A 27455-nucleotide genomic window follows, 5' to 3' on the forward strand; every position below is an offset into this window, starting at 1 on the left:
TCTTCGATCCGGTGAGTTCAATCTGAATGTAACCCCATGCTGTGCCTGTCCTGGGAGTGTTTGATGGAGACAGTGTAGAGGGAGCTTCACTCTGTATCTAACCCCGTGCTGTACCTGTCCTGGGAGTGTTTGATGGAGACAGTGTAGAGGGAGCTTCACTCTGTATCTAACCCCGTGCTGTGCCTGTCCTGGGAGTGTTTGATGGAGACAGTGTAGAGGGAGCTTCACTCTGTATCTAACCCCGTGCTGTACCTGTCCTGGGAGTGTTTGATGGAGACAGTGTAGAGGGAGCTTCACTCTGTATCTAACCCCGTGCTGTACCTGTCCTGGGAGTGTTTGATGGAGACAGTGTAGAGGGAGCTTTACTCTGTATCTAACCCCGTGCTGTGCCTGTCCTGGGAGTGTTTGATGGAGACAGTGTAGAGGGAGCTTTACTCTGTATCTAACCCCGTGCTGTGCCTGTCCTGGGAGTGTTTGATGGAGACAGTGTAGAGGGAGCTTTACTCTGTATCTAACCCCGTGCTGTACCTGTCCTGGGAGTGTTTGATGGGGACAGTGTAGAGGGAGCTTTACTCTCTATCTAACCCCGTGCTGTGCCTGTCCTGGGAGTGTTTGATGGGGACAGTGCAGAGGGAGCTTTACTCTGTATCTAACCCCGTGCTGTACCTGTCCTGGGAGTGTTTGATGGGGACAGTGTAGAGGAAGCTTTACTCTGTATCTAACCCCGTGCTGTACCTGTCCTGGGAGTGTTTGATGGGGACAGTGTAGAGTGAGCTTTACACTGTATCTAACCCCGTGCTGTGCCTGTCCTGGGAGTGTTTGATGGAGACAGTGTAGAGGGAGCTTTACACTGTATCTAACCCCGTGCTGTACCTGTCCTGGGAGTGTTTGATGGGGACAGTGTAGAGGGAGCTTTACTCTGTATCTAACCCCGTGCTGTACCTGTCCTGGGAGTGTTTGATAGAGACAGTGTAGAGGGAGCTTTACTCTGTATCTAACCCCGTGCTGTGCCTGTCCTGGGAGTGTTTGATGGGGACAGTGTAGAGGGAGCTTTACTCTGTATCTAACCCCGTGGTGTACCTGTCCTGGGAGTGTTTGATGGGGACAGTGTAGAGGGAGCTTTACTCTGTATCTAACCCCGTGCTGTGCCTGTCCTGGGAGTGTTTGATGGGGACAGTGTAGAGGGAGCTTTACTCTGTATCTCACCCCGTGCTGTGCCTGTCCTGGGAGTGTTTGATGGGGACAGTGTAGAGGGAGCTTTACTCTGTATCTAACCCCGTGCTGTACCTGTCCTGGGAGTGTTTGATGGGGACAGTGTAGAGGGGGCTTTACTCTGTATCTCACCCCGTGCTGTGCCTGTCCTGGGAGTGTTTGATGGGGACAGTGTAGAGGGAGCTTTACTCTGTATCTAACCCCGTGCTGTACCTGTCCTGGGAGTGTTTGATGGGGACAGTGTAGAGGGGGCTTTACTCTGTATCTAACCCCGTGCTGTACCTGTCCTGGGAGTGTTTGATGGGGACAGTGTAGAGGGAGCTTTACTCTGTATCTAACCCCGTGCTGTACCTGTCCTGGGAGTGTTTGATGGGGACAGTGTAGAGGGAGCTTTACTCTGTATCTAACCCCGTGCTGTGCCTGTCCTGGGAGTGTTTGATGGGGACAGTGTAGAGGGAGCTTTACTCTGTATCTAACCCCGTGCTGTGCCTGTCCTGGGAGTGTTTGATGGGGACAGTGTAGAGGGAGCTTTACTCTGTATCTAACCCCGTGCTGTGCCTGTCCTGGGAGTGTTTGATGGGGACAGTGTAGAGGGAGCTTTACTCTGTATCTAACCCCGTGCTGTGCCTGTCCTGGGAGTGTTTGATGGGGACAGTGTAGAGGGAGCTTTACTCTGTATCTAACCCCGTGCTGTGCCTGTCCTGGGAGTGTTTGATGGGGACAGTGTAGAGGGAGCTTTACTCTGTATCTCACCCCGTGCTGTGCCTGTCCTGGGAGTGTTTGATGGGGACAGTGTAGAGGGAGCTTTACTCTGTATCTCACCCCGTGCTGTGCCTGTCCTGGGAGTGTTTGATGGGGACAGTGTAGAGGGAGCTTTACTCTGTATCTAACCCCGTGCTGTACCTGTCCTGGGAGTGTTTGATGGGGACAGTGTAGAGGGGGCTTTACTCTGTATCTCACCCCGTGCTGTGCCTGTCCTGGGAGTGTTTGATGGGGACAGTGTAGAGGGAGCTTTACTCTGTATCTAACCCCGTGCTGTACCTGTCCTGGGAGTGTTTGATGGGGACAGTGTAGAGGGAGCTTTACTCTGTATCTAACCCCGTGCTGTACCTGTCCTGGGAGTGTTTGATGGGGACAGTGTAGAGGGGGCTTTACTCTGTATCTAACCCCGTGCTGTACCTGTCCTGGGAGTGTTTGATGGGGACAGTGTAGAGGGGGCTTTACTCTGTATCTAACCCCGTGCTGTACCTGTCCTGGGAGTGTTTGATGGGGACAGTGTAGAGGGAGCTTTACTCTGTATCTAACCCCGTGCTGTACCTGTCCTGGGAGTGTTTGATGGGGACAGTGTAGAGGGAGCTTTACTCTGTATCTAACCCCGTGCTGTGCCTGTCCTGGGAGTGTTTGATGGGGACAGTGTAGAGGGAGCTTTACTCTGTATCTAACCCCGTGCGGTCCCTGTCCTGGGAGTGTTTGATGGGGACAGTGTAGAGGGGGCTTTACTCTGTATCTAACCCCGTGCTGTACCTGTCCTGGGAGTGTTTGATGGGGACAGTGTAGAGGGAGCTTTACTCTATATCTAGCCCCGTGCTGTACCTGTCCTGGGAGTGTTGATGGGGACAGTGTAGTGTGAGCTTTACTCTGTATCTAACCCCGTGCTGTACCTGTCCTGGGAGTGTTTGATGGGGACAGTGTAGAGGGAGCTTTACTCTGTATCGAACCCCGTGCTGTGCCTGTCCTGGGAGTGTTTGATGGGGACAGTGTAGAGGGAGCTTTACTCTGTATCTAACCCCGTGCGGTCCCTGTCCTGGGAGTGTTTGATGGGGACAGTGTAGAGGGGGCTTTACTCTGTATCTAACCCCGTGCTGTACCTGTCCTGGGAGTGTTTGATGGGGACAGTGTAGAGGGAGCTTTACTCTATATCTAGCCCCGTGCTGTACCTGTCCTGGGAGTGTTGATGGGGACAGTGTAGTGTGAGCTTTACTCTGTATCTAACCCCGTGCTGTACCTGTCCTGGGAGTGTTTGATGGGGACAGTGTAGAGGGAGCTTTACTCTGTATCGAACCCCATGCTGTACCTGTCCTGGGAGTGTTTGATGGGGACAGTGTAGAGGAACTTTACTCTGTATCTAACCCCGTGCTGTACCTGTCCTGGGATTGTTTGATGGGGAAATTGTAGAGGGAGCTTTACTCTGTATCTAACCCCGTGCTGTGCCTGTCCTGGGAGTGTTTGATGGGGACAGTGTAGAGGGGGCTTTACTCTGTATCTAACCCCGTGCTGTACCTGTCCTGGGCGTGTTTGATGGGGACAGTGTAGAGGGAGCTTTACTCTGTATCTAACCCCGTGCTGTACATGCCCTGGGAGTGTTTGATGGGGACAGTATAGAGGGAGCTTTACTCTGTATCTAACCCCGTGCTGTACCTGTCCTGGGAGTGTTTGATGGGGACAGTGTAGAGGGAGCTTTACTCTGTATCTACCCCCGTGCTGTACCTGCCCTGGGAGTGTTTGATGGGGACAGTGTAGAGGGAGCTTTACTCTGTATCTAACCCCGTGCTGTACCTGTCCTGGGAGTGTTTGATGGGGACAGTGTAGAGGGAGCTTTACTCTGTATCTAACGCCGTGCTGTACCTGTCCTGGGAGTGCTTGACGGGGACAGTGTGGAGGGAGCTTTACTCTGTATCTAACCCCGTGCTGTACCTGTCCTGGGAGTGTTTGAATGGGACAGTGTAGAGGGAGCATTACTCTGTATCTAACCCCGTGCTGTACCTGTCCTGGGAGTGTTTGCTGGGGACAGTGTAGAGGGAGATTTACTCTGTATCTAACCCCGTGTTGTACCTGTCCTGGGAGTGTTTGATGGGGACAGTGTACATAGAACATAGAAAATACAGCACAGAACAGGCCCTTCGGCCCACGATGTTGTGCCGAACCTTTGTCCTAGATTAATCATAGATTATCATTGAATTTACAGTGCAGAAGGAGGCCATTCGGCCCCCTGAGTCTGCACCGGCTCTTGGAAAGAGCACCCTACCCAAACTCAACACCTCCACCCAACACCAAGGGCAATTTGGACATTAAGGGCAATTTATCATGGCCAATCCACCTACCCTGCACATCTTTGGACTGTGGGAGGAAACCGGAGCACCCGGAGGAAACCCACGCACACACGGGGAGGATGTGCAGACTCCGCACAGACAGTGACCCAAGCCGGAATCGAACCTGGGACCCTGGATCTGTGAAGCAATTGTGCTATCCACAATGCTACCGTGCTGCCCTTAAGAACAAATAAATCTACACTATATCATTTTCCCGTAATTCATGTACCTATCCAATAGCTGCTTGAAGGTCCCTAATGTTTCCGACTCAACTACTTCCACAGGCAGTGCATTCCATGCCCCCACTACTCTCTGGGTAAAGAACCTACCTCTGATATCCCTCCTATATCTTCCACCTTTCACCTTAAATTTATGTCCCCTTGTAATGGTGTGTTCCACCTGGGGAAAAAGTCTCTGACTGTCTACTCTATCTATTCCCCTGATCATCTTATAAACCTCTATGAAGTCGCCCCTCATCCTTCTCCGCTCTAATGAGAAAAGGCCTAGCACCCTCAACCTTTCCTTGTAAGACCTACTCTCCATTCCAGGCAACATCCTGGTAAATCTCCTTTGCACCTTTTCCAGAGCTTCCACATCCTTCCTAAAATGAGGCGACCAGAACTGTACACAGTACTCCAAATGTGGCCTTACCAAAGTTTTGTACAGCTGCATCATTACCTCACGGCTCTTAAATTCAATCCCTCTGTTAATGAACGCGAGCACACCATAGGCCTTCTTCACAGCTCTATCCACTTGAGTGGCAACTTTCAAAGATGTATGAACATAGACCCCAAGGTCTCTCTGCTCCTCCACAATGCCAAGAACTCTACCGTTAACCCTGTATTCCGCATTCATATTTGTCCTTCCAAAATGGACAACCTCACACTTTTCAGGGTTAAACTCCATCTGCCACTTCTCAGCCCAGCTCTGCATCCTATCTATGTCTCTTTGCAGCCGACAACAGCCCTCCTTACTATCCACAACTCCACCAATCTTCGTATCGTCTGCAAATTTACTGACCCACCCTTCAACTCCCTCATCCAAGTCATTAATGAAAATCACAAACAGCAGAGGACCCAGAACTGATTCCTGCGGTACACCACTGGTAACGGGGATCCAGGCTGAATATTTGCCATCCACCACCACTCTCTGACTTCTATCGGTTAGCCAGTTCGTTATCCAACTGGCCAAATTTCCCACTATCCCATGGCTCCTTACTTTGAGCAGAAGCCTACCATGGGGAACTTTATCAAATGCCTTACTAAAATCCATGTACACTACATCCACTGCTTTACCTTCATCCACATGCTTGGTCACCTCCTCAAAGAATTCAATAAGATTTGTAAGGCAAGACCTACCCCTCACAAATCCGTGCTGACTATCCCTAATCAAGCAGTGTCTTTCCAAATGCTCAGAAATCCTATCCTTCAGTACCCTTTCCATTACTTTGCCTACCACCGAAGTAAGACTAACTGGCCTGTAATTCCCAGGGTTATCCCTAGTTCCTTTTTTGAACAGGGGCACGACATTCGCCACTCTCCAATCCCCTGGTACCACCCCTGTTGACAGTGAGGACGAAAAGATAATTGCCAACGGCTCTGCAATTTCATCTCTTGCTTCCCATAGAATCCTTGGATATATCCCGTCAGGCCCGGGGGACTTGTGTATCCTCAAGTTTTTCAAAATGCCCAACACATCTTCCTTCCTAACAAGTATTTCCTCGAGCTTACCAATCTGTTTCACACTGTCCTCTCCAACAATTTGTAAATACAGAAGAAAAGTACTCGTTCAAGACCTCTCCTATCTCTTCAGACTCAATTCACTATCTCCCGCTACTGTCCTTGATCGGACCTACCCTCGCTCTAGTCATTCTCATATTTCTCACATATGTGTAAAAGGCCTTGGGGTTTTCCTTGATCCTACCCGCCAAAGATTGTTTATGCCCTCTCTTAGCTCTCCTAATCCCTTTCTTCAGTTCCCTCCTGGCTATCTTGTATCCCTCCAATGCCCTGTCTGAACCTTGTTTCCTCAGCCTTACATACGTCTCCTTATCCTCTTAACAAGACATTCAACCTCTCTTGTCAACCATGGTTCCCTCACTCGACCATCTCTTCCCTGCCTGACAGGGACATACATATCAAGGACACGTAGCACCTGTTCCTTGAACAAGTTCCACATTTCACTTGTGTCCTTCCCTGCCAGCCTATGTTCCCAACTTATGCACTTCAATTCTTGTCTGACAACATCGTATTTACCCTTCCCCCAATTGTAAACCTTGCCCTGTTGCACGTACCTATCCCTCTCCATTACTAAAGTGAAAGTCACAGAATTGTGGTCACTATCTCCAAAATGCTCCCCCACTAACAAATCTATCACTTGCCCTGGTTCATTACCCAGTACTAAATCCAATATTGCCCCTCCTCTGGTCGGACAATCTACATACTGTGTTAGAAAAGCTTCCTGGACACACTGCACAAACACCACCCCATCCAAACTATTTGATCTAAAGAGTTTCCACTCAATATTTGGGAAGTTAAAGTCGCCCATGACTACTACCCTATGACTTCTGCACCTTCCCAAAATCTGTTTCCCAATCTGTTCCTCCACATCTCTGCTACTATTGGGGGGCCTATAGAAAACTCCTAACAAGGTGACTGCTCCTTTCCTATTTCTGACTTCAACCCATACTACCTCAATAGGGTGATACTCCTCGAACTGCCTTTCTGCAGCTGTTATACTATCTCTAATTAATAATGCCACCCCCCCACCTCTTTTACCACCCTCCCTAATCTTATTGAAACATCTATAACCAGGGACCTCCAACAACCATTTCTGCCCCTCTTCTATCCAAGTTTCCGTGATGGCCACCACATCGTAGTCCCAAGTACCGATCCATGCCTTAAGTTCACCCACCTTATTCCTGATGCTTCTTGCATTGAAGTATACACACTTCAACCCATCTCCGTGCCTGCAAGTACTCTCCTTTGTCAGTGTTCCCTTCCCCACTGCCTCATTACACGCTATGGGGTCCTGAATGTCGGCTACCTTAGTTGCTGGACTACAAATCCGGTTCCCATTCCCCTGCCAAATTAGTTTAAACCCTCCCGAAGAGTACTAGCAAACCTCCCTCCCAGGATATTGGTGCCCCTCTGGTTCAGATGCAACCCGTCCTGCTTGTACAGGTCCCACCTTCCCCAGAATGCGCTCCAATTATCCAAATACCTGAAGCCCTCCCTCCTACACCATTCCTGCAGCCACGTGTTCAGCTGCACTCTCTCCCTATTCCTAGCCTCGCTATCACGTGGCACCGGCAACAAACCAGAGATGACAACTCTGTCTGTCCTGGCTTTCAACTTCCAGCCTAACTCCCTAAACTTGTTTATTACTTCCACACCCCTTTTCCTACCTATGTCGTTGGTACCAATGTGCACCACGACTTCTGGCTGCTCCCCCTCCCCCTTAAGGATCCTGAAGACACGATCCGAGACATCCCTGACCCTGGCACCCGGGAGGCAACATACCTTCCGGGAGTCTCGCTCGCGACCACAGAATCTCCTATCTATTCCCCTAACCATTGAATCTCCTACAACTATTGCTTTTCTATTCTCCCCCCTTCCCTCCTGAGCCCCAGAGCCAGACTCAGTGCCAGAGACCTGGCCGCTAGGGCCTTCCCCCGGTAGGTCATCCCCCCCAACAGCATCCAAAACGGTATACTTGTTTTGAAGGGGAACGGCCACGAGGGATCCCTGCACTGTCTGCCTGTTTGTTTTTTTCCCCCTGACTGTAACCCAGCTATTCTTGTCCTGTACCTTGGGTGTGGTTACCTCCCTGTAACTCTTCTCAATCACCCCCTCTGCCTCCCGGATGATCCGAAGTTCATCCAGCTTCAGCTCCAGTTCCCTAACACGGTCTCTGAGGAGTTGGAGTTGGGTGCACTTCCCGCAGGTATAGTCAGTGGGGACACCGGTGGTATCCCTCACCACCCACATCCTACAGGAGGAGCATGTAACTGGCCTAGCCTCCATCCCCTCTTACCTTACAGAATATAGCTGCTGTGTGGACTAACTAGATCTCCGCCCTCCGACTCTGCTCCCAGTCAGCTACACTTCCTGTAAACTCCTGGCTCTCTTCGCACTCTTTGCGGAAATGTCGGAAACAAAATGAAAGGAGCACCTTACTCCCTCTTCACCTAACTCCCTCGGTCACCAAACTCTCACTATCGCACTCAAAAAGCACGAAATTCAGCACTCAGTGCAAACTCAGTGCTGTACCTGTCCTGGGAGTGTTTGACGGGGACAGTGTAGAGGGAGCTTTACTCTGTATCTAACCCCGTGCTGTACCTGTCCTGGGAGTGTTTGATGGGGACAGTGTAGAGGGAGCATTACTCTGTATCTAACCCCGTGCTGTACCTGTCCTGGGAGTGTTTGATGCGGACAGTGTAGAGGGAGCTTTACTCTGTATCTAACCCCGTGCTGTACCTGTCCTGGGAGTGTTTGATGGGGACAGTGTAGAGGGAGCATTACTCTGTATCTAACCCCGTGCTGTACCTGTCCTGGGAGTGTTTGATGGGGACAGTGTAGAGGGAGATTTACTCTGTATCTAACCCCGTGGTGTACCTGTCCTGGGAGTGTTTGATGGGGACAGTGTAGAGGGAGATTTACTCTGTATCTAACCCCGTGCTGTACCTGTCCTGGGAGTGTTTGACGGGGTACAGTGTAGAGGGAGCTTTACTCTGTATCTAACCCCGTGCTGTACCTGTCCTGGGGGTGTTTGATGGGTACAGTGTAGGGGGAGCTTTACTCTGTATCTAACCCCTTGTTGTACCTGTCCTGGGAGTGTTTGATGGGGACAGTGTAGAGGGAGATTTACTCTGTATCTAACCCCGTGCTGTACCTGTCCAGGGAGTGTTTGATGGGGACAGTGTAGAGGGAGCTTTACTCTGTATCTAACCCCGTGCTGTACCTGTCCTGGGAGTGTTTGATGGGGACAGTGTAGAGGGAGCTTTACTCTGTATCTAACCCCGTGCAGTACCTGTCCTGGGAGTGTTTGATGGGGACAGTGTGGAGGGAGCTTTACTCTGTATCTAACCCCGTGCTGTACCTGTCCTGGGAGTGTTTGATGGGGACAGTGTAGAGGGAGCTTTACTCTATCTAACCCCGTGCTGTACCTGTCCTGGGAGTGTTTGACGGGGACAGTGTAGAGGGAGCTTTACTCTGTATCTAACCCCGTGCTGTACCTGTCCTGGGAGTGTTTGATGGGGACAGTGTAGAGGGAGCATTACTCTGTATCTAACCCCGTACTGTACCTGTCCTGGGAGTGTTTGATGGGGACAGTGTAGAGGGAGATTTACTCTGTATCTAACCCCGTGTTGTACCTGTCCTGGGAGTGTTTGATGGGGACAGTGTAGAGGGAGCTTTACTCTGTATCTAACCCCGTGCTGTACCTGTCCTGGGGGTGTTTGATGGGTACAGTGTAGGGGGAGCTTTACTCTGTATCTAACCCCGTGTTGTACCTGTCCTGGGAGTGTTTGATGGGGACAGTGTAGAGGGAGATTTACTCTGTATCTAACCCCGTGCTGTACCTGTCCTGGGGGTGTTTGATGGGTACAGTGTAGGGGGAGCTTTACTCTGTATCTAACCCCGTGCTGTACCTGCCCTGGGAGTGTTTGATGGGGACAGTGTAGTGGGAGCTTTACTCTGTATCTAACCCTGTGCTGTACCTGTCCTGGGAGTCTTTGATGGGGACAGTGTGGCGGGAGCTTTACTCTGTATCTAACCCCGTGCTGTACCTGTCCTGGGAGTGTTTGATGGGGACAGTGTACAGGGAGCTTTACTCTGTATCTAACCCCGTGCTGTACCTTTCCTGGGAGTGTTTGATTGGGACAGTGTAGAGGGAGGTTTAGTCTGTATCTAACCCCGTGCTGTACCTGTCCTGGGAGTGTTTGATGGGGACAGTGTAGAGGGAGCTTTACTCTGTATCTAACCCCGTGCTGTACATGCCCTGGGAGTGTTTGATGGGGACAGTATAGAGGGAGCTTTACTCTGTATCTAACCCCGTGCTGTACCTGTCCTGGGAGTGTTTGATGGGGACAGTGTAGAGGGAGCTTTACTCTGTATCTAACCCCGTGCTGTACATGCCCTGGGAGTGTTTGATGGGGACAGTATAGAGGGAGCTTTACTCTGTATCTAACCCCGTGCTGTACCTGTCCTGGGAGTGTTTGATGGGGACAGTGTAGAGGGAGCTTTACTCTGTATCTAACCCCGTGCTGCACCTGTCCTGGGAGTGTTTGATGGGGACAGTGTGGAGGGAGCTTTACTCTGTATCTATCCCCGTGCTGTATCTGTACTGGGAGTGTTTGATGGGGACAGTGTAGAGGGAGCTTTACTCTGTATCTAACCCCGTGCTGTACCTGTACTGGGAGTGTTTGATGGGGACAGTGTGGAGGGAGCTTTACTCTGTATCTAACCCCGTGCTGTACCTGTCCTGGGAGTGTTTGATGGGGACAGTGTAGAGGGAGCTTTACTCTGTATCTAACCCCGTGCTGTACCTGTACTGGGAGTGTTTGATGGGGACAGTGTGGAGGGAGCTTTACTCTGTATCTAACCCCGTGCTGTACCTGTACTGGGGGTGTTTGATGGGGACAGTGTAGAGGGAGCTTTACTCAGTATCTAACCCCGTGCTGTACCTGTCCTGGGAGTGTTTGATGGGGACAGTGTAGAGTGAGCTTTACTCTGTATCTAACCCCGTGCTGTGCCTGTCCTGGGAGTGTTTGATGGGGACAGTGTAGAGGGAGCTTTACTCTGTATCTAACCCCGTGCGGTCCCTGTCCTGGGAGTGTTTGATGGGGACAGTGTAGAGGAACTTTACTCTGTATCTAACCCCGTGCTGTACCTGTCCTGGGATTGTTTGATGGGGACAGTGTAGAGGGAGCTTTACTCTGTATCTAACCCCGTGCTGTACCTGTCCTGGGAGTGTTTGATGGGGACAGTGTAGAGGGAGCTTTACTCTGTATCTAACCCCGTGCTGTACCTGTCCTGGGAGTGTTTGATGGCGACAGTGTGGAGCGAGCTCTACTCTGTATCTAACCCCGTGCTGTACCTGTCCTGGGAGTGTTTGATGGGGACAGTGTAGAGGGAGCTTTACTCTGTATCTAACCCCGTGCTGTATCTGTCCTGGGTGTGTTTGATGGGGACAGTGTGGAGGGAGCTTTACTCTGTATCTAACCCCGTGCTGTGCCTGTCCTGGGAGTGTTTGATGGGGACAGTGTGGAGGGAGCTTTACTCTGTATCTAACCCCGTGCTGTACCTGTACTGGGAGTGTTTGATGGGGACAGTGTGGAGGGAGCTTTACTCTGTATCTATCCCCGTGCTGTATCTGTACTGGGAGTGTTTGATGGGGACAGTGTAGAGGGAGCTTTACTCTGTATCTAACCCCGTGCTGTACCTGTACTGGGAGTGTTTGATGGGGACAGTGTGGAGGGAGCTTTACTCAGTATCTAACCCCGTGCTGTACCTGTCCTGGGAGTGTTTGATGGGGACAGTGTAGAGTGAGCTTTACTCTGTATCTAACCCCGTGCTGTGCCTGTCCTGGGAGTGTTTGATGGGGACAGTGTAGAGGGAGCTTTACTCTGTATCTAACCCCGTGCGGTCCCTGTCCTGGGAGTGTTTGATGGGGACAGTGTAGAGGAACTTTACTCTGTATCTAACCCCGTGCTGTACCTGTCCTGGGATTGTTTGATGGGGAAATTGTAGAGGGAGCTTTACTCTGTATCTAACCCCGTGGTGTGCCTGTCCTGGGAGTGTTTGATGGGGACAGTGTAGAGGGGGCTTTACTCTGTATCTAACCCCGTGCTGTACCTGTCCTGGGCGTGTTTGATGGGGACAGTGTAGAGGGAGCTTTACTCTGTATCTAACCCCGTGCTGTACATGCCCTGGGAGTGTTTGATGGGGACAGTATAGAGGGAGCTTTACTCTATATCTAACCCTGTGCTGTACCTGTCCTGGGAGTGTTTGATGGGGACAGTGTAGAGGGAGCTTTACTCTGTATCTAACCCCTTGCTGTACCTGTCCTGGGAGTGTTTGATGGAGACAGTGTAGAGGGAGCTTTACGCTGTATCTAACCCGTGCTGTACCTGTCCTGGGAGTGTTTGATGGGGACAGTGTAGAGGGAGCTTTACTCTGTATCTAACCCCGTGCTGTACCTGTCCTGGGAGTGTTTGATGGGGACAGTGTAGAGGGAGCTTTACTCTGTATCTCACCCCGTGCTGTATCTGTCCTGGGAGTGTTTGATGGAGACAGTGTAGAGGGAGCTTTACTCTCTATCTAACCCCGTGCTCTACCTGTCCTGGGAGTGTTTGATGGGGACAGTGTAGAGGGAGCTTTACTCTGTATCTAACCCCGTGCGGTCCCTGTCCTGGGAGTGTTTGATGGGGACAGTGTAGAGGAACTTTACTCTGTATCTAACCCCGTGCTGTACCTGTCCTGGGATTGTTTGATGGGGAAATTGTAGAGGGAGCTTTACTCTGTATCTAACCCCGTGCTGTACCTGTCCTGGGAGTGTTTGATGGGGACAGTGTAGAGGGAGCTTTACTCTGTATCTAACCCCGTGCTGTACATGCCCTGGGAGTGTTTGATGGGGACAGTATAGAGGGAGCTTTACTCTGTATCTAACCCCGTGCTGTACCTGTCCTGGGAGTGTTTGATGGGGACAGTGTAGAGGGAGCTTTACTCTGTATCTAACCCCGTGCTGTACATGCCCTGGGAGTGTTTGATGGGGACAGTATAGAGGGAGCTTTACTCTGTATCTAACCCCGTGCTGTACCTGTCCTGGGAGTGTTTGATGGGGACAGTGTAGAGGGAGCTTTACTCTGTATCTAACCCCGTGCTGCACCTGTCCTGGGAGTGTTTGATGGGGACAGTGTGGAGGGAGCTTTACTCTGTATCTATCCCCGTGCTGTATCTGTACTGGGAGTGTTTGATGGGGACAGTGTAGAGGGAGCTTTACTCTGTATCTAACCCCGTGCTGTACCTGTACTGGGAGTGTTTGATGGGGACAGTGTGGAGGGAGCTTTACTCTGTATCTAACCCCGTGCTGTACCTGTCCTGGGAGTGTTTGATGGGGACAGTGTAGAGGGAGCTTTACTCTGTATCTAACCCCGTGCTGTACCTGTACTGGGAGTGTTTGATGGGGACAGTGTGGAGGGAGCTTTACTCTGTATCTAACCCCGTGCTGTACCTGTACTGGGGGTGTTTGATGGGGACAGTGTAGAGGGAGCTTTACTCAGTATCTAACCCCGTGCTGTACCTGTCCTGGGAGTGTTTGATGGGGACAGTGTAGAGTGAGCTTTACTCTGTATCTAACCCCGTGCTGTGCCTGTCCTGGGAGTGTTTGATGGGGACAGTGTAGAGGGAGCTTTACTCTGTATCTAACCCCGTGCGGTCCCTGTCCTGGGAGTGTTTGATGGGGACAGTGTAGAGGAACTTTACTCTGTATCTAACCCCGTGCTGTACCTGTCCTGGGATTGTTTGATGGGGACAGTGTAGAGGGAGCTTTACTCTGTATCTAACCCCGTGCTGTACCTGTCCTGGGAGTGTTTGATGGGGACAGTGTAGAGGGAGCTTTACTCTGTATCTAACCCCGTGCTGTACCTGTCCTGGGAGTGTTTGATGGCGACAGTGTGGAGCGAGCTCTACTCTGTATCTAACCCCGTGCTGTACCTGTCCTGGGAGTGTTTGATGGGGACAGTGTAGAGGGAGATTTACTCTGTATCTAACCCCGTGCTGTATCTGTCCTGGGTGTGTTTGATGGGGACAGTGTGGAGGGAGCTTTACTCTGTATCTAACCCCGTGCTGTGCCTGTCCTGGGAGTGTTTGATGGGGACAGTGTGGAGGGAGCTTTACTCTGTATCTAACCCCGTGCTGTACCTGTACTGGGAGTGTTTGATGGGGACAGTGTGGAGGGAGCTTTACTCTGTATCTATCCCCGTGCTGTATCTGTACTGGGAGTGTTTGATGGGGACAGTGTAGAGGGAGCTTTACTCTGTATCTAACCCCGTGCTGTACCTGTACTGGGAGTGTTTGATGGGGACAGTGTGGAGGGAGCTTTACTCAGTATCTAACCCCGTGCTGTACCTGTCCTGGGAGTGTTTGATGGGGACAGTGTAGAGTGAGCTTTACTCTGTATCTAACCCCGTGCTGTGCCTGTCCTGGGAGTGTTTGATGGGGACAGTGTAGAGGGAGCTTTACTCTGTATCTAACCCCGTGCGGTCCCTGTCCTGGGAGTGTTTGATGGGGACAGTGTAGAGGAACTTTACTCTGTATCTAACCCCGTGCTGTACCTGTCCTGGGATTGTTTGATGGGGAAATTGTAGAGGGAGCTTTACTCTGTATCTAACCCCGTGGTGTGCCTGTCCTGGGAGTGTTTGATGGGGACAGTGTAGAGGGGGCTTTACTCTGTATCTAACCCCGTGCTGTACCTGTCCTGGGCGTGTTTGATGGGGACAGTGTAGAGGGAGCTTTACTCTGTATCTAACCCCGTGCTGTACATGCCCTGGGAGTGTTTGATGGGGACAGTATAGAGGGAGCTTTACTCTGTATCTAACCCCGTGCTGTACCTGTCCTGGGAGTGTTTGATGGGGACAGTGTAGAGGGAGCTTTACTCTGTATCTAACCCCGTGCTGCACCTGTCCTGGGAGTGTTTGATGGGGACAGTGTGGAGGGAGCTTTACTCTGTATCTATCCCCGTGCTGTATCTGTACTGGGAGTGTTTGATGGGGACAGTGTAGAGGGAGCTTTACTCTGTATCTAACCCCGTGCTGTACCTGTCCTGGGAATGTTTGATGGGGACAGTGTGGAGGGAGCTTTACTCTGTATCTATCCCCGTGCTGTATCTGTACTGGGAGTGTTTGATGGGGACAGTGTAGAGGGAGCTTTACTCTGTATCTAACCCCGTGCTGTACCTGTACTGGGAGTGTTTGATGGGGACAGTGTGGAGGGAGCTTTACTCTGTATCTAACCCCGTGCTGTACCTGTACTGGGAGTGTTTGATGGGGACAGTGTGGAGGGAGCTTTACTCTGTATCTATCCCCGTGCTGTATCTGTACTGGGAGTGTTTGATGGGGACAGTGTAGAGGGAGCTTTACTCTGTATCTAACCCCGTGCTGTACCTGTACTGGGAGTGTTTGATGGGGACAGTGTGGAGGGAGCTTTACTCTGTATCTAACCCCGTGCTGTACCTGTACTGGGAGTGTTTGATGGGGACAGTGTAGAGGGAGCTTTACTCAGTATCTAACCCCGTGCTGTACCTGTCCTGGGAGTGTTTGATGGGGACAGTGTAGAGTGAGCTTTACTCTGTATCTAACCCCGTGCTGTGCCTGTCCTGGGAGTGTTTGATGGGGACAGTGTAGAGGGAGCTTTACTCTGTATCTAACCCCGTGCGGTCCCTGTCCTGGGAGTGTTTGATGGGGACAGTGTAGAGGAACTTTACTCTGTATCTAACCCCGTGCTGTACCTGTCCTGGGATTGTTTGATGGGGAAATTGTAGAGGGAGCTTTACTCTGTATCTAACCCCGTGGTGTGCCTGTCCTGGGAGTGTTTGATGGGGACAGTGTAGAGGGGGCTTTACTCTGTATCTAACCCCGTGCTGTACCTGTCCTGGGCGTGTTTGATGGGGACAGTGTAGAGGGAGCTTTACTCTGTATCTAACCCCGTGCTGTACATGCCCTGGGAGTGTTTGATGGGGACAGTATAGAGGGAGCTTTACTCTGTATCTAACCCCGTGCTGTACCTGTCCTGGGAGTGTTTGATGGGGACAGTGTAGAGGGAGCTTTACTCTGTATCTACCCCCCGTGCTGTACCTGCCCTGGGAGTGTTTGATGGGGACAGTGTAGAGGGAGCTTTACTCTGTATCTAACCCCGTGCTGTACCTGTCCTGGGAGTGTTTGATGGGGACAGTGTAGAGGGAGCTTTACTCTGTATCTAACGCCGTGCTGTACCTGTCCTGGGAGTGCTTGACGGGGACAGTGTGGTGGGAGCTTTACTCTGTATCTAACCCCGTGCTGTACCTGTCCTGGGAGTGTTTGCTGGGGACAGTGTAGAGGGAGATTTACTCTGTATCTAACCCCGTGTTGTACCTGTCCTGGGAGTGTTTGATGGGGACAGTGTACATAGAACATAGAAAATACAGCACAGAACAGGCCCTTCGGCCCACGATGTTGTGCCGAACCTTTGTCCTAGATTAATCATAGATTATCATTGAATTTACAGTGCAGAAGGAGGCCATTCGGCCCCCTGTGTCTGCACCGGCTCTTGGAAAGAGCACCCTACCCAAACTCAACACCTCCACCCAACACCAAGGGCAATTTGGACATTAAGGGCAATTTATCATGGCCAATCCACCTACCCTGCACATCTTTGGACTGTGGGAGGAAACCGGAGCACCCGGAGGAAACCCACGCACACACGGGGAGGATGTGCAGACTCCGCACAGACAGTGACCCAAGCCGGAATCGAACCTGGGACCCTGGAGCTGTGAAGCAATTGTGCTATCCACAATGCTACCGTGCTGCCCTTAAGAACAAATAAATCTACACTATATCATTTTCCCGTAATCCATGTACCTATCCAATAGCTGCTTGAAGGTCCCTAATGTTTCCGACTCAACTACTTCCACAGGCAGTGCATTCCATGCCCCCACTACTCTCTGGGTAAAGAACCTACCTCTGATATCCCTCCTATATCTTCCACCTTTCACCTTAAATTTATGTCCCCTTGTAATGGTGTGTTCCACCTGGGGAAAAAGTCTCTGACTGTCTACTCTATCTATTCCCCTGATCATCTTATAAACCTCTATGAAGTCGCCCCTCATCCTTCTCCGCTCCAATGAGAAAAGGCCTAGCACCCTCAACCTTTCCTTGTAAGACCTACTCTCCATTCCAGGCAACATCCTGGTAAATCTCCTTTGCACCTTTTCCAGAGCTTCCACATCCTTCCTAAAATGAGGCGACCAGAACTGTACACAGTACTCCAAATGTGGCCTTACCAAAGTTTTGTACAGCTGCATCATCACCTCACGGCTCTTAAATTCAATCCCTCTGTTAATGAACGCGAGCACACCATAGGCCTTCTTCACAGCTCTATCCACTTGAGTGGCAACTTTCAAAGATGTATGAACATAGACCCCAAGGTCTCTCTGCTCCTCCACAATGCCAAGCACTCTACCGTTAACCCTGTATTCCGCATTCATATTTGTCCTTCCAAAATGGACAACCTCACACTTTTCAGGGTTAAACTCCATCTGCCACTTCTCAGCCCAGCTCTGCATCCTATCTATGTCTCTTTGCAGCCGACAACAGCCCTCCTTACTATCCACAACTCCACCAATCTTCGTATCGTCTGCAAATTTACTGACCCACCCTTCAACTCCCTCATCCAAGTCATTAATGAAAATCACAAACAGCAGAGGACCCAGAACTGATTCCTGCGGTACACCACTGGTAACGGGGATCCAGGCTGAATATTTGCCATCCACCACCACTCTCTGACTTCTATCGGTTAGCCAGTTCGTTATCCAACTGGCCAAATTTCCCACTATCCCATGGCTCCTTACTTTGAGCAGAAGCCTACCATGGGGAACTTTATCAAATGCCTTACTAAAATCCATGTACACTACATCCACTGCTTTACCTTCATCCACATGCTTGGTCACCTCCTCAAAGAATTCAATAAGATTTGTAAGGCAAGACCTACCCCTCACAAATCCGTGCTGACTATCCCGAATCAAGCAGTGTCTTTCCAAATGCTCAGAAATCCTATCCTTCAGTACCCTTTCCATTACTTTGCCTACCACCGAAGTAAGACTAACTGGCCTGTAATTCCCAGGGTTATCCCTAGTTCCTTTTTTGAACAGGGGCACGACATTCGCCACTCTCCAATCCCCTGGTACCACCCCTGTTGACAGTGAGGACGAAAAGATAATTGCCAACGGCTCTGCAATTTCATCTCTTGCTTCCCATAGAATCCTTGGATATATCCCGTCAGGCCCGGGGGACTTGTGTATCCTCAAGTTTTTCAAAATGCCCAACACATCTTCCTTCCTAACAAGTATTTCCTCGAGCTTACCAATCTGTTTCACACTGTCCTCTCCAACAATTTGTAAATACAGAAGAAAAGTACTCGTTCAAGACCTCTCCTATCTCTTCAGACTCAATTCACTATCTCCCGCTACTGTCCTTGATCGGACCTACCCTCGCTCTAGTCATTCTCATATTTCTCACATATGTGTAAAAGGCCTTGGGGTTTTCCTTGATCCTACCCGCCAAAGATTGTTTATGCCCTCTCTTAGCTCTCCTAATCCCTTTCTTCAGTTCCCTCCTGGCTATCTTGTATCCCTCCAATGCCCTGTCTGAACCTTGTTTCCTCAGCCTTACATACGTCTCCTTATCCTCTTAACAAGACATTCAACCTCTCTTGTCAACCATGGTTCCCTCACTCGACCATCTCTTCCCTGCCTGACAGGGACATACATATCAAGGACACGTAGCACCTGTTCCTTGAACAAGTTCCACATTTCACTTGTGTCCTTCCCTGCCAGCCTATGTTCCCAACTTATGCACTTCAATTCTTGTCGGACAACATCGTATTTAGCCTTCCCCCAATTGTAAACCTTGCCCTGTTGCACGTACCTATCCCTCTCCATTACTAAAGTGAAAGTCACAGAATTGTGGTCACTATCTCCAAAATGCTCCCCCACTAACAAATCTATCACTTGCCCTGGTTCATTTCCAATATTGCCCCTCCTCTGGTCGGACAATCTACATACTGTGTTAGAAAAGCTTCCTGGACACACTGCACAAACACCACCCCATCCAAACTATTTGATCTAAAGAGTTTCCACTCAATATTTGGGAAATTAAAGTCACCCATGACTACTACCCTATGACTTCTGCACCTTTCCAAAATCTGTTTCCCAATCTGTTCCTCCACATCTCTGCTACTATTGGGGGGCCTATAGAAAACTCCTAACAAGGTGACTGCTCCTTTCCTATTTCTGACTTCAACCCATACTACCTCAATAGGGTGATACTCCTCGAACTGCCTTTCTGCAGCTGTTATACTATCTCTAATTAATAATGCCACCCCCCCACCTCTTTTACCACCCTCCCTAATCTTATTGAAACATCTATAACCAGGGACCTCCAACAACCATTTCTGCCCCTCTTCTATCCAAGTTTCCGTGATGGCCACCACATCGTAGTCCCAAGTACCGATCCATGCCTTAAGTTCACCCACCTTATTCCTGATGCTTCTTGCATTGAAGTATACACACTTCAACCCATCCCCGTGCCTGCAAGTACTCTCCTTTGTCAGTGTTCCCTTCCCCACTGCCTCATTACACGCTATGGGGTCCTGAATGTCGGCTACCTTAGTTGCTGGACTACAAATCCGGTTCCCATTCCCCTGCCAAATTAGTTTAAACCCTCCCGAAGAGTACTAGCAAACCTCCCTCCCAGGATATTGGTGCCCCTCTGGTTCAGATGCAACCCGTCCTGCTTGTACAGGTCCCACCTTCCCCAGAATGCGCTCCAATTATCCAAATACCTGAAGCCCTCCCTCCTACACCATTCCTGCAGCCACGTGTTCAGCTGCGCTCTCTCCCTATTCCTGGCCTCGCTATCACGTGGCACCGGCAACAAACCAGAGATGACAACTCTGTCTGTCCTGGCTTTCAACTTCCAGCCTAACTCCCTAAACTTGTTTATTACTTCCACACCCCTTTTCCTACCTATGTCGTTGGTACCAATGTGCACCACGACTTCTGGCTGCTCCCCCTCCCCCTTAAGGATCCTGAAGACACGATCCGAGACATCCCTGACCCTGGCACCCGGGAGGCAACATACCTTCCGGGAGTCTCGCTCGCGACCACAGAATCTCCTATCTATTCCCCTAACCATTGAATCTCCTACAACTATTGCTTTTCTATTCTCCCCCCTTCCCTCCTGAGCCCCAGAGCCAGACTCAGTGCCAGAGACCTGGCCGCTAGGGCCTTCCCCCGGTAGGTCATCCCCCCCAACAGCATCCAAAACGGTATACTTGTTTTGAAGGGGAACGGCCACGAGGGATCCCTGCACTGTCTGCCTGTTTGTTTTTTTCCCCCTGACTGTAACCCAGCTATTCTTGTCCTGTACCTTGGGTGTGGTTACCTCCCTGTAACTCTTCTCAATCACCCCCTCTGCCTCCCGGATGATCCGAAGTTCATCCAGCTTCAGCTCCAGTTCCCTAACACGGTCTCTGAGGAGTTGGAGTTGGGTGCACTTCCCGCAGGTATAGTCAGTGGGGACACCGGTGGTATCCCTCACCACCCACATCCTACAGGAGGAGCATGTAACTGGCCTAGCCTCCATCCCCTCTTACCTTACAGAATATAGCTGCTGTGTGGACTAACTAGATCGCCGCCCTCCGACTCTGCTCCCAGTCAGCTACACTTCCTGTAAACTCCTGGCTCTCTTCGCACTCTTTGCGGAAATGTCGGAAACAAAATGAAAGGAGCACCTTACTCCCTCTTCACCTAACTCCCTCGGTCACCAAACTCTCACTATCGCACTCAAAAAGCACCAAATTCAGCACTCAGTGCAAACTCAGTGCTGTACCTGTCCTGGGAGTGTTTGATGGGGACAGTGTAGAGGGAGCTTTACTCTGTATCTAACCCCGTGCTGTACCTGTCCTGGGAGTGTTTGATGGGGACAGTGTAGAGGGAGCATTACTCTGTATCTAACCCCGTGCTGTACCTGTCCTGGGAGTGTTTGATGGGGACAGTGTAGAGGGAAATTTACTCTGTATCTAACCCCGTGGTGTACCTGTCCTGGGAATGTTTGATGGGGACAGTGTAGAGGGAGATTTACTCTGTATCTAACCCCATGCTGTACCTGTCCTGGGAGTGTTTGACGGGGTACAGTGTAGAGGGAGCTTTACTCTGTATCTAACCCCGTGCTGTACCTGTCCTGGGGGTGTTTGATGGGTACAGTGTAGGGGGAGCTTTACTCTGTATCTAACCCCTTGTTGTACCTGTCCTGGGAGTGTTTGATGGGGACAGTGTAGAGGGAGATTTACTCTGTATCTAACCCCGTGCTGTACCTGTCCTGGGAGTGTTTGATGGGGACAGTGTAGAGGGAGCTTTACTCTGTATCTAACCCCGTGCTGTACCTGTCCAGGGAGTGTTTGATGGGGACAGTGTAGAGGGAGCTTTACTCTGTATCTAACCCCGTGCTGTACCTGTCCTGGGAGTGTTTGATGGGGACAGTGTAGAGGGAGCTTTACTCTGTATCTAACCCCGTGCAGTACCTGTCCTGGGAGTGTTTGATGGGGACAGTGTGGAGGGAGCTTTACTCTGTATCTAACCCCGTGCTGTACCTGTCCTGGGAGTGTTTGATGGGGACAGTGTAGAGGGAGCTTTACTCTATCTAACCCCGTGCTGTACCTGTCCTGGGAGTGTTTGACGGGGACAGTGTAGAGGGAGCTTTACTCTGTATCTAACCCCGTGCTGTACCTGTCCTGGGAGTGTTTGATGGGGACAGTGTAGAGGGAGCATTACTCTGTATCTAACCCCGTACTGTACCTGTCCTGGGAGTGTTTGATGGGGACAGTGTAGAGGGAGATTTACTCTGTATCTAACCCCGTGTTGTACCTGTCCTGGGAGTGTTTGATGGGGACAGTGTAGAGGGAGATTTACTCTGTATCTAACCCCGTGCTGTACCTGTCCTGGGAGTGTTTGACGGGGTACAGTGTAGAGGGAGCTTTACTCTGTATCTAACCCCGTGCTGTACCTGTCCTGGGGGTGTTTGATGGGGACAGTGTACAGGGAGCTTTACTCTGTATCTAACCCCGTGCTGTACCTTTCCTGGGAGTGTTTGATTGGGACAGTGTAGAGGGAGGTTTAGTCTGTATCTAACCCCGTGCTGTGCCTGTCCTGGGAGTGTTTGATGGGGACAGTGTGGAGGGAGCTTTACTCTGTATCTAACCCCGTGCTGTACCTGTACTGGGAGTGTTTGATGGGGACAGTGTGGAGGGAGCTTTACTCTGTATCTATCCCCGTGCTGTATCTGTACTGGGAGTGTTTGATGGGGACAGTGTAGAGGGAGCTTTACTCTGTATCTAACCCCGTGCTGTACCTGTACTGGGAGTGTTTGATGGGGACAGTGTGGAGGGAGCTTTACTCAGTATCTAACCCCGTGCTGTACCTGTCCTGGGAGTGTTTGATGGGGACAGTGTAGAGTGAGCTTTACTCTGTATCTAACCCCGTGCTGTGCCTGTCCTGGGAGTGTTTGATGGGGACAGTGTAGAGGGAGCTTTACTCTGTATCTAACCCCGTGCGGTCCCTGTCCTGGGAGTGTTTGATGGGGACAGTGTAGAGGAACTTTACTCTGTATCTAACCCCGTGCTGTACCTGTCCTGGGATTGTTTGATGGGGAAATTGTAGAGGGAGCTTTACTCTGTGTCTAACACCGTGGTGTGCCTGTCCTGGGAGTGTTTGATGGGGACAGTGTAGAGGGAGCTTTACTCTGTATCTAACCCCGTGCTGTACATGCCCTGGGAGTGTTTGATGGGGACAGTATAGAGGGAGCTTTACTCTGTATCTAACCCCGTGCTGCACCTGTCCTGGGAGTGTTTGATGGGGACAGTGTGGAGGGAGCTTTACTCTGTATCTATCCCCGTGCTGTATCTGTACTGGGAGTGTTTGATGGGGACAGTGTAGAGGGAGCTTTACTCTGTATCTAACCCCGTGCTGTACCTGTACTGGGAGTGTTTGATGGGGACAGTGTGGAGGGAGCTTTACTCTGTATCTATCCCCGTGCTGTATCTGTACTGGGAGTGTTTGATGGGGACAGTGTGGAGGGAGCTTTACTCTGTATCTAACCCTGTGCTGTACCTGTCCTGGGAGTGTTTGATGGGGACAGTGTAGAGGGAGCTTTACTCTGTATCTAACCCCGTGCTGTACCTGTACTGGGAGTGTTTGATGGGGACAGTGTGGAGGGAGCTTTACTCTGTATCTAACCCCGTGCTGTACCTGTACTGGGAGTGTTTGATGGGGACAGTGTAGAGGGAGCTTTACTCAGTATCTAACCCCGTGCTGTACCTGTCCTGGGAGTGTTTGATGGGGACAGTGTAGAGTGAGCTTTACTCTGTATCTAACCCCGTGCTGTGCCTGTCCTGGGAGTGTTTGATGGGGACAGTGTAGAGGGAGCTTTACTCTGTATCTAACCCCGTGCGGTCCCTGTCCTGGGAGTGTTTGATGGGGACAGTGTAGAGGAACTTTACTCTGTATCTAACCCCGTGCTGTACCTGTCCTGGGATTGTTTGATGGGGAAATTGTAGAGGGAGCTTTACTCTGTATCTAACCCCGTGGTGTGCCTGTCCTGGGAGTGTTTGATGGGGACAGTGTAGAGGGGGCTTTACTCTGTATCTAACCCCGTGCTGTACCTGTCCTGGGCGTGTTTGATGGGGACAGTGTAGAGGGAGCTTTACTCTGTATCTAACCCCGTGCTGTACATGCCCTGGGAGTGTTTGATTGGGACAGTATAGAGGGAGCTTTACTCTGTATCTAACCCCGTGCTGTACCTGTCCTGGGAGTGTTTGATGGGGACAGTGTAGAGGGAGCTTTACTCTGTATCTACCCCCCGTGCTGTACCTGCCCTGGGAGTGTTTGATGGGGACAGTGTAGAGGGAGCTTTACTCTGTATCTAACCCCGTGCTGTACCTGTCCTGGGAGTGTTTGATGGGGACAGTGTAGAGGGAGCTTTACTCTGTATCTAACGCCGTGCTGTACCTGTCCTGGGAGTGCTTGACGGGGACAGTGTGGAGGGAGCTTTACTCTGTATCTAACCCCGTGCTGTACCTGTCCTGGGAGTGTTTGCTGGGGACAGTGTAGAGGGAGATTTACTCTGTATCTAACCCCGTGTTGTACCTGTCCTGGGAGTGTTTGATGGGGACAGTGTACATAGAACATAGAAAATACAGCACAGAACAGGCCCTTCGGCCCACGATGTTGTGCCGAACCTTTGTCCTAGATTAATCATAGATTATCATTGAATTTACAGTGCAGAAGGAGGCCATTCGGCCCCCTGAGTCTGCACCGGCTCTTGGAAAGAGCACCCTACCCAAACTCAACACCTCCACCCAACACCAAGGGCAATTTGGACATTAAGGGCAATTTATCATGGCCAATCCACCTACCCTGCACATCTTTGGACTGTGGGAGGAAACCGGAGCACCCGGAGGAAACCCACGCACACACGGGGAGGATGTGCAGACTCCGCACAGACAGTGACCCAAGCCGGAATCGAACCTGGGACCCTGGATCTGTGAAGCAATTGTGCTATCCACAATGCTACCGTGCTGCCCTTAAGAACAAATAAATCTACACTATATCATTTTCCCGTAATCCATGTACCTATCCAATAGCTGCTTGAAGGTCCCTAATGTTTCCGACTCAACTACTTCCACAGGCAGTGCATTCCATGCCCCCACTACTCTCTGGGTAAAGAACCTACCTCTGATATCCCTCCTATATCTTCCACCTTTCACCTTAAATTTATGTCCCCTTGTAATGGTGTGTTCCACCTGGGGAAAAAGTCTCTGACTGTCTACTCTATCTATTCCCCTGATCATCTTATAAACCTCTATGAAGTCGCCCCTCATCCTTCTCCGCTCTAATGAGAAAAGGCCTAGCACCCTCAACCTTTCCTTGTAAGACCTACTCTCCATTCCAGGCAACATCCTGGTAAATCTCCTTTGCACCTTTTCCAGAGCTTCCACATCCTTCCTAAAATGAGGCGACCAGAACTGTACACAGTACTCCAAATGTGGCCTTACCAAAGTTTTGTACAGCTGCATCATCACCTCACGGCTCTTAAATTCAATCCCTCTGTTAATGAACGCGAGCACACCATAGGCCTTCTTCACAGCTCTATCCACTTGAGTGGCAACTTTCAAAGATGTATGAACATAGACCCCAAGGTCTCTCTGCTCCTCCACAATGCCAAGCACTCTACCGTTAACCCTGTATTCCGCATTCATATTTGTCCTTCCAAAATGGACAACCTCACACTTTTCAGGGTTAAACTCCATCTGCCACTTCTCAGCCCAGCTCTGCATCCTATCTATGTCTCTTTGCAGCCGACAACAGCCCTCCTTACTATCCACAACTCCACCAATCTTCGTATCGTCTGCAAATTTACTGACCCACCCTTCAACTCCCTCATCCAAGTCATTAATGAAAATCACAAACAGCAGAGGACCCAGAACTGATTCCTGCGGTACACCACTGGTAACGGGGATCCAGGCTGAATATTTGCCATCCACCACCACTCTCTGACTTCTATCGGTTAGCCAGTTCGTTATCCAACTGGCCAAATTTCCCACTATCCCATGGCTCCTTACTTTGAGCAGAAGCCTACCATGGTGAACTTTATCAAATGCCTTACTAAAATCCATGTATACTACATCCACTGCTTTACCTTCATCCACATGCTTGGTCACCTCCTCAAAGAATTCAATAAGATTTGTAAGGCAAGACCTACCCCTCACAAATCCGTGCTGACTATCCCGAATCAAGCAGTGTCTTTCCAAATGCTCAGAAATCCTATCCTTCAGTACCCTTTCCATTACTTTGCCTACCACCGAAGTAAGACTAACTGGCCTGTAATTCCCAGGGTTATCCCTAGTTCCTTTTTTGAACAGGGGCACGACATTCGCCACTCTCCAATCCCCTGGTACCACCCCTGTTGACAGTGAGGACGAAAAGATAATTGCCAACGGCTCTGCAATTTCATCTCTTGCTTCCCATAGAATCCTTGGATATATCCCGTCAGGCCCGGGGGACTTGTGTATCCTCAAGTTTTTCAAAATGCCCAACACATCTTCCTTCCTAACAAGTATTTCCTCGAGCTTACCAATCTGTTTCACACTGTCCTCTCCAACAATTTGTAAATACAGAAGAAAAGTACTCGTTCAAGACCTCTCCTATCTCTTCAGACTCAATACACTATCTCCCGCTACTGTCCTTGATCGGACCTACCCTCGCTCTAGTCATTCTCATATTTCTCACATATGTGTAAAAGGCCTTGGGGTTTTCCTTGATCCTACCCGCCAAAGATTGTTTATGCCCTCTCTTAGCTCTCCTAATCCCTTTCTTCAGTTCCCTCCTGGCTATCTTGTATCCCTCCAATGCCCTGTCTGAACCTTGTTTCCTCAGCCTTACATACGTCTCCTTATCCTCTTAACAAGACATTCAACCTCTCTTGTCAACCATGGTTCCCTCACTCGACCATCTCTTCCCTGCCTGACAGGGACATACATATCAAGGACACGTAGCACCTGTTCCTTGAACAAGTTCCACATTTCACTTGTGTCCTTCCCTGCCAGCCTATGTTCCCAACTTATGCACTTCAATTCTTGTCTGACAACATCGTATTTACCCTTCCCCCAATTGTAAACCTTGCCCTGTTGCACGTACCTATCCCTCTCCATTACTAAAGTGAAAGTCACAGAATTGTGGTCACTATCTCCAAAATGCTCCCCCACTAACAAATCTATCACTTGCCCTGGTTCATTACCAAGTACTAAATCCAATATTGCCCCTCCTCTGGTCGGACAATCTACATACTGTGTTAGAAAAGCTTCCTGGACACACTGCACAAACACCACCCAATCCAAACTATTTGATCTAAAGAGTTTCCACTCAATATTTGGGAAGTTAAAGTCGCCCATGACTACTACCCTATGACTTCTGCACCTTTCCAAAATCTGTTTCCCAATCTGTTCCTCCACATCTCTGCTACTATTGGGGGGCCTATAGAAAACTCCTAACAAGGTGACTGCTCCTTTCCTATTTCTGACTTCAACCCATACTACCTCAATAGGGTGATACTCCTCGAACTGCCTTTCTGCAGCTGTTATACTATCTCTAATTAATAATGGCACCCCCCCACCTCTTTTACCACCCTCCCTAATCTTATTGAAACATCTATAACCAGGGACCTCCAACAACCATTTCTGCCCCTCTTCTATCCAAGTTTCCGTGATGGCCACCACATCGTAGTCCCAAGTACCGATCCATGCCTTAAGTTCACCCACCTTATTCCTGATGCTTCTTGCATTGAAG

At 50.2% G+C, this 27455-nt stretch overlaps 1 long non-coding RNA gene across 1 annotated transcript in view; it reads left to right on the forward strand.

Annotated features, from left to right (window-relative positions):
• Positions 1-27455, forward strand: part of LOC140407374 (uncharacterized) — a 41146-nt gene that overhangs the window by 1561 nt on the left and 12130 nt on the right. Inside the window, exon 2 of the long non-coding RNA XR_011939636.1 lies at positions 1-11. This exon is cut by the window's left edge and continues 76 nt beyond it. This is a non-coding gene — a long non-coding RNA (uncharacterized lncRNA). The remainder of the gene's footprint in view (positions 12-27455) is intronic.

The sequence above is a fragment of the Scyliorhinus torazame genome, unplaced genomic scaffold (genome assembly GCF_047496885.1).
Source record: "Scyliorhinus torazame isolate Kashiwa2021f unplaced genomic scaffold, sScyTor2.1 scaffold_1522, whole genome shotgun sequence".
Taxonomy (NCBI): Eukaryota; Metazoa; Chordata; class Chondrichthyes; order Carcharhiniformes; family Scyliorhinidae; genus Scyliorhinus; species Scyliorhinus torazame.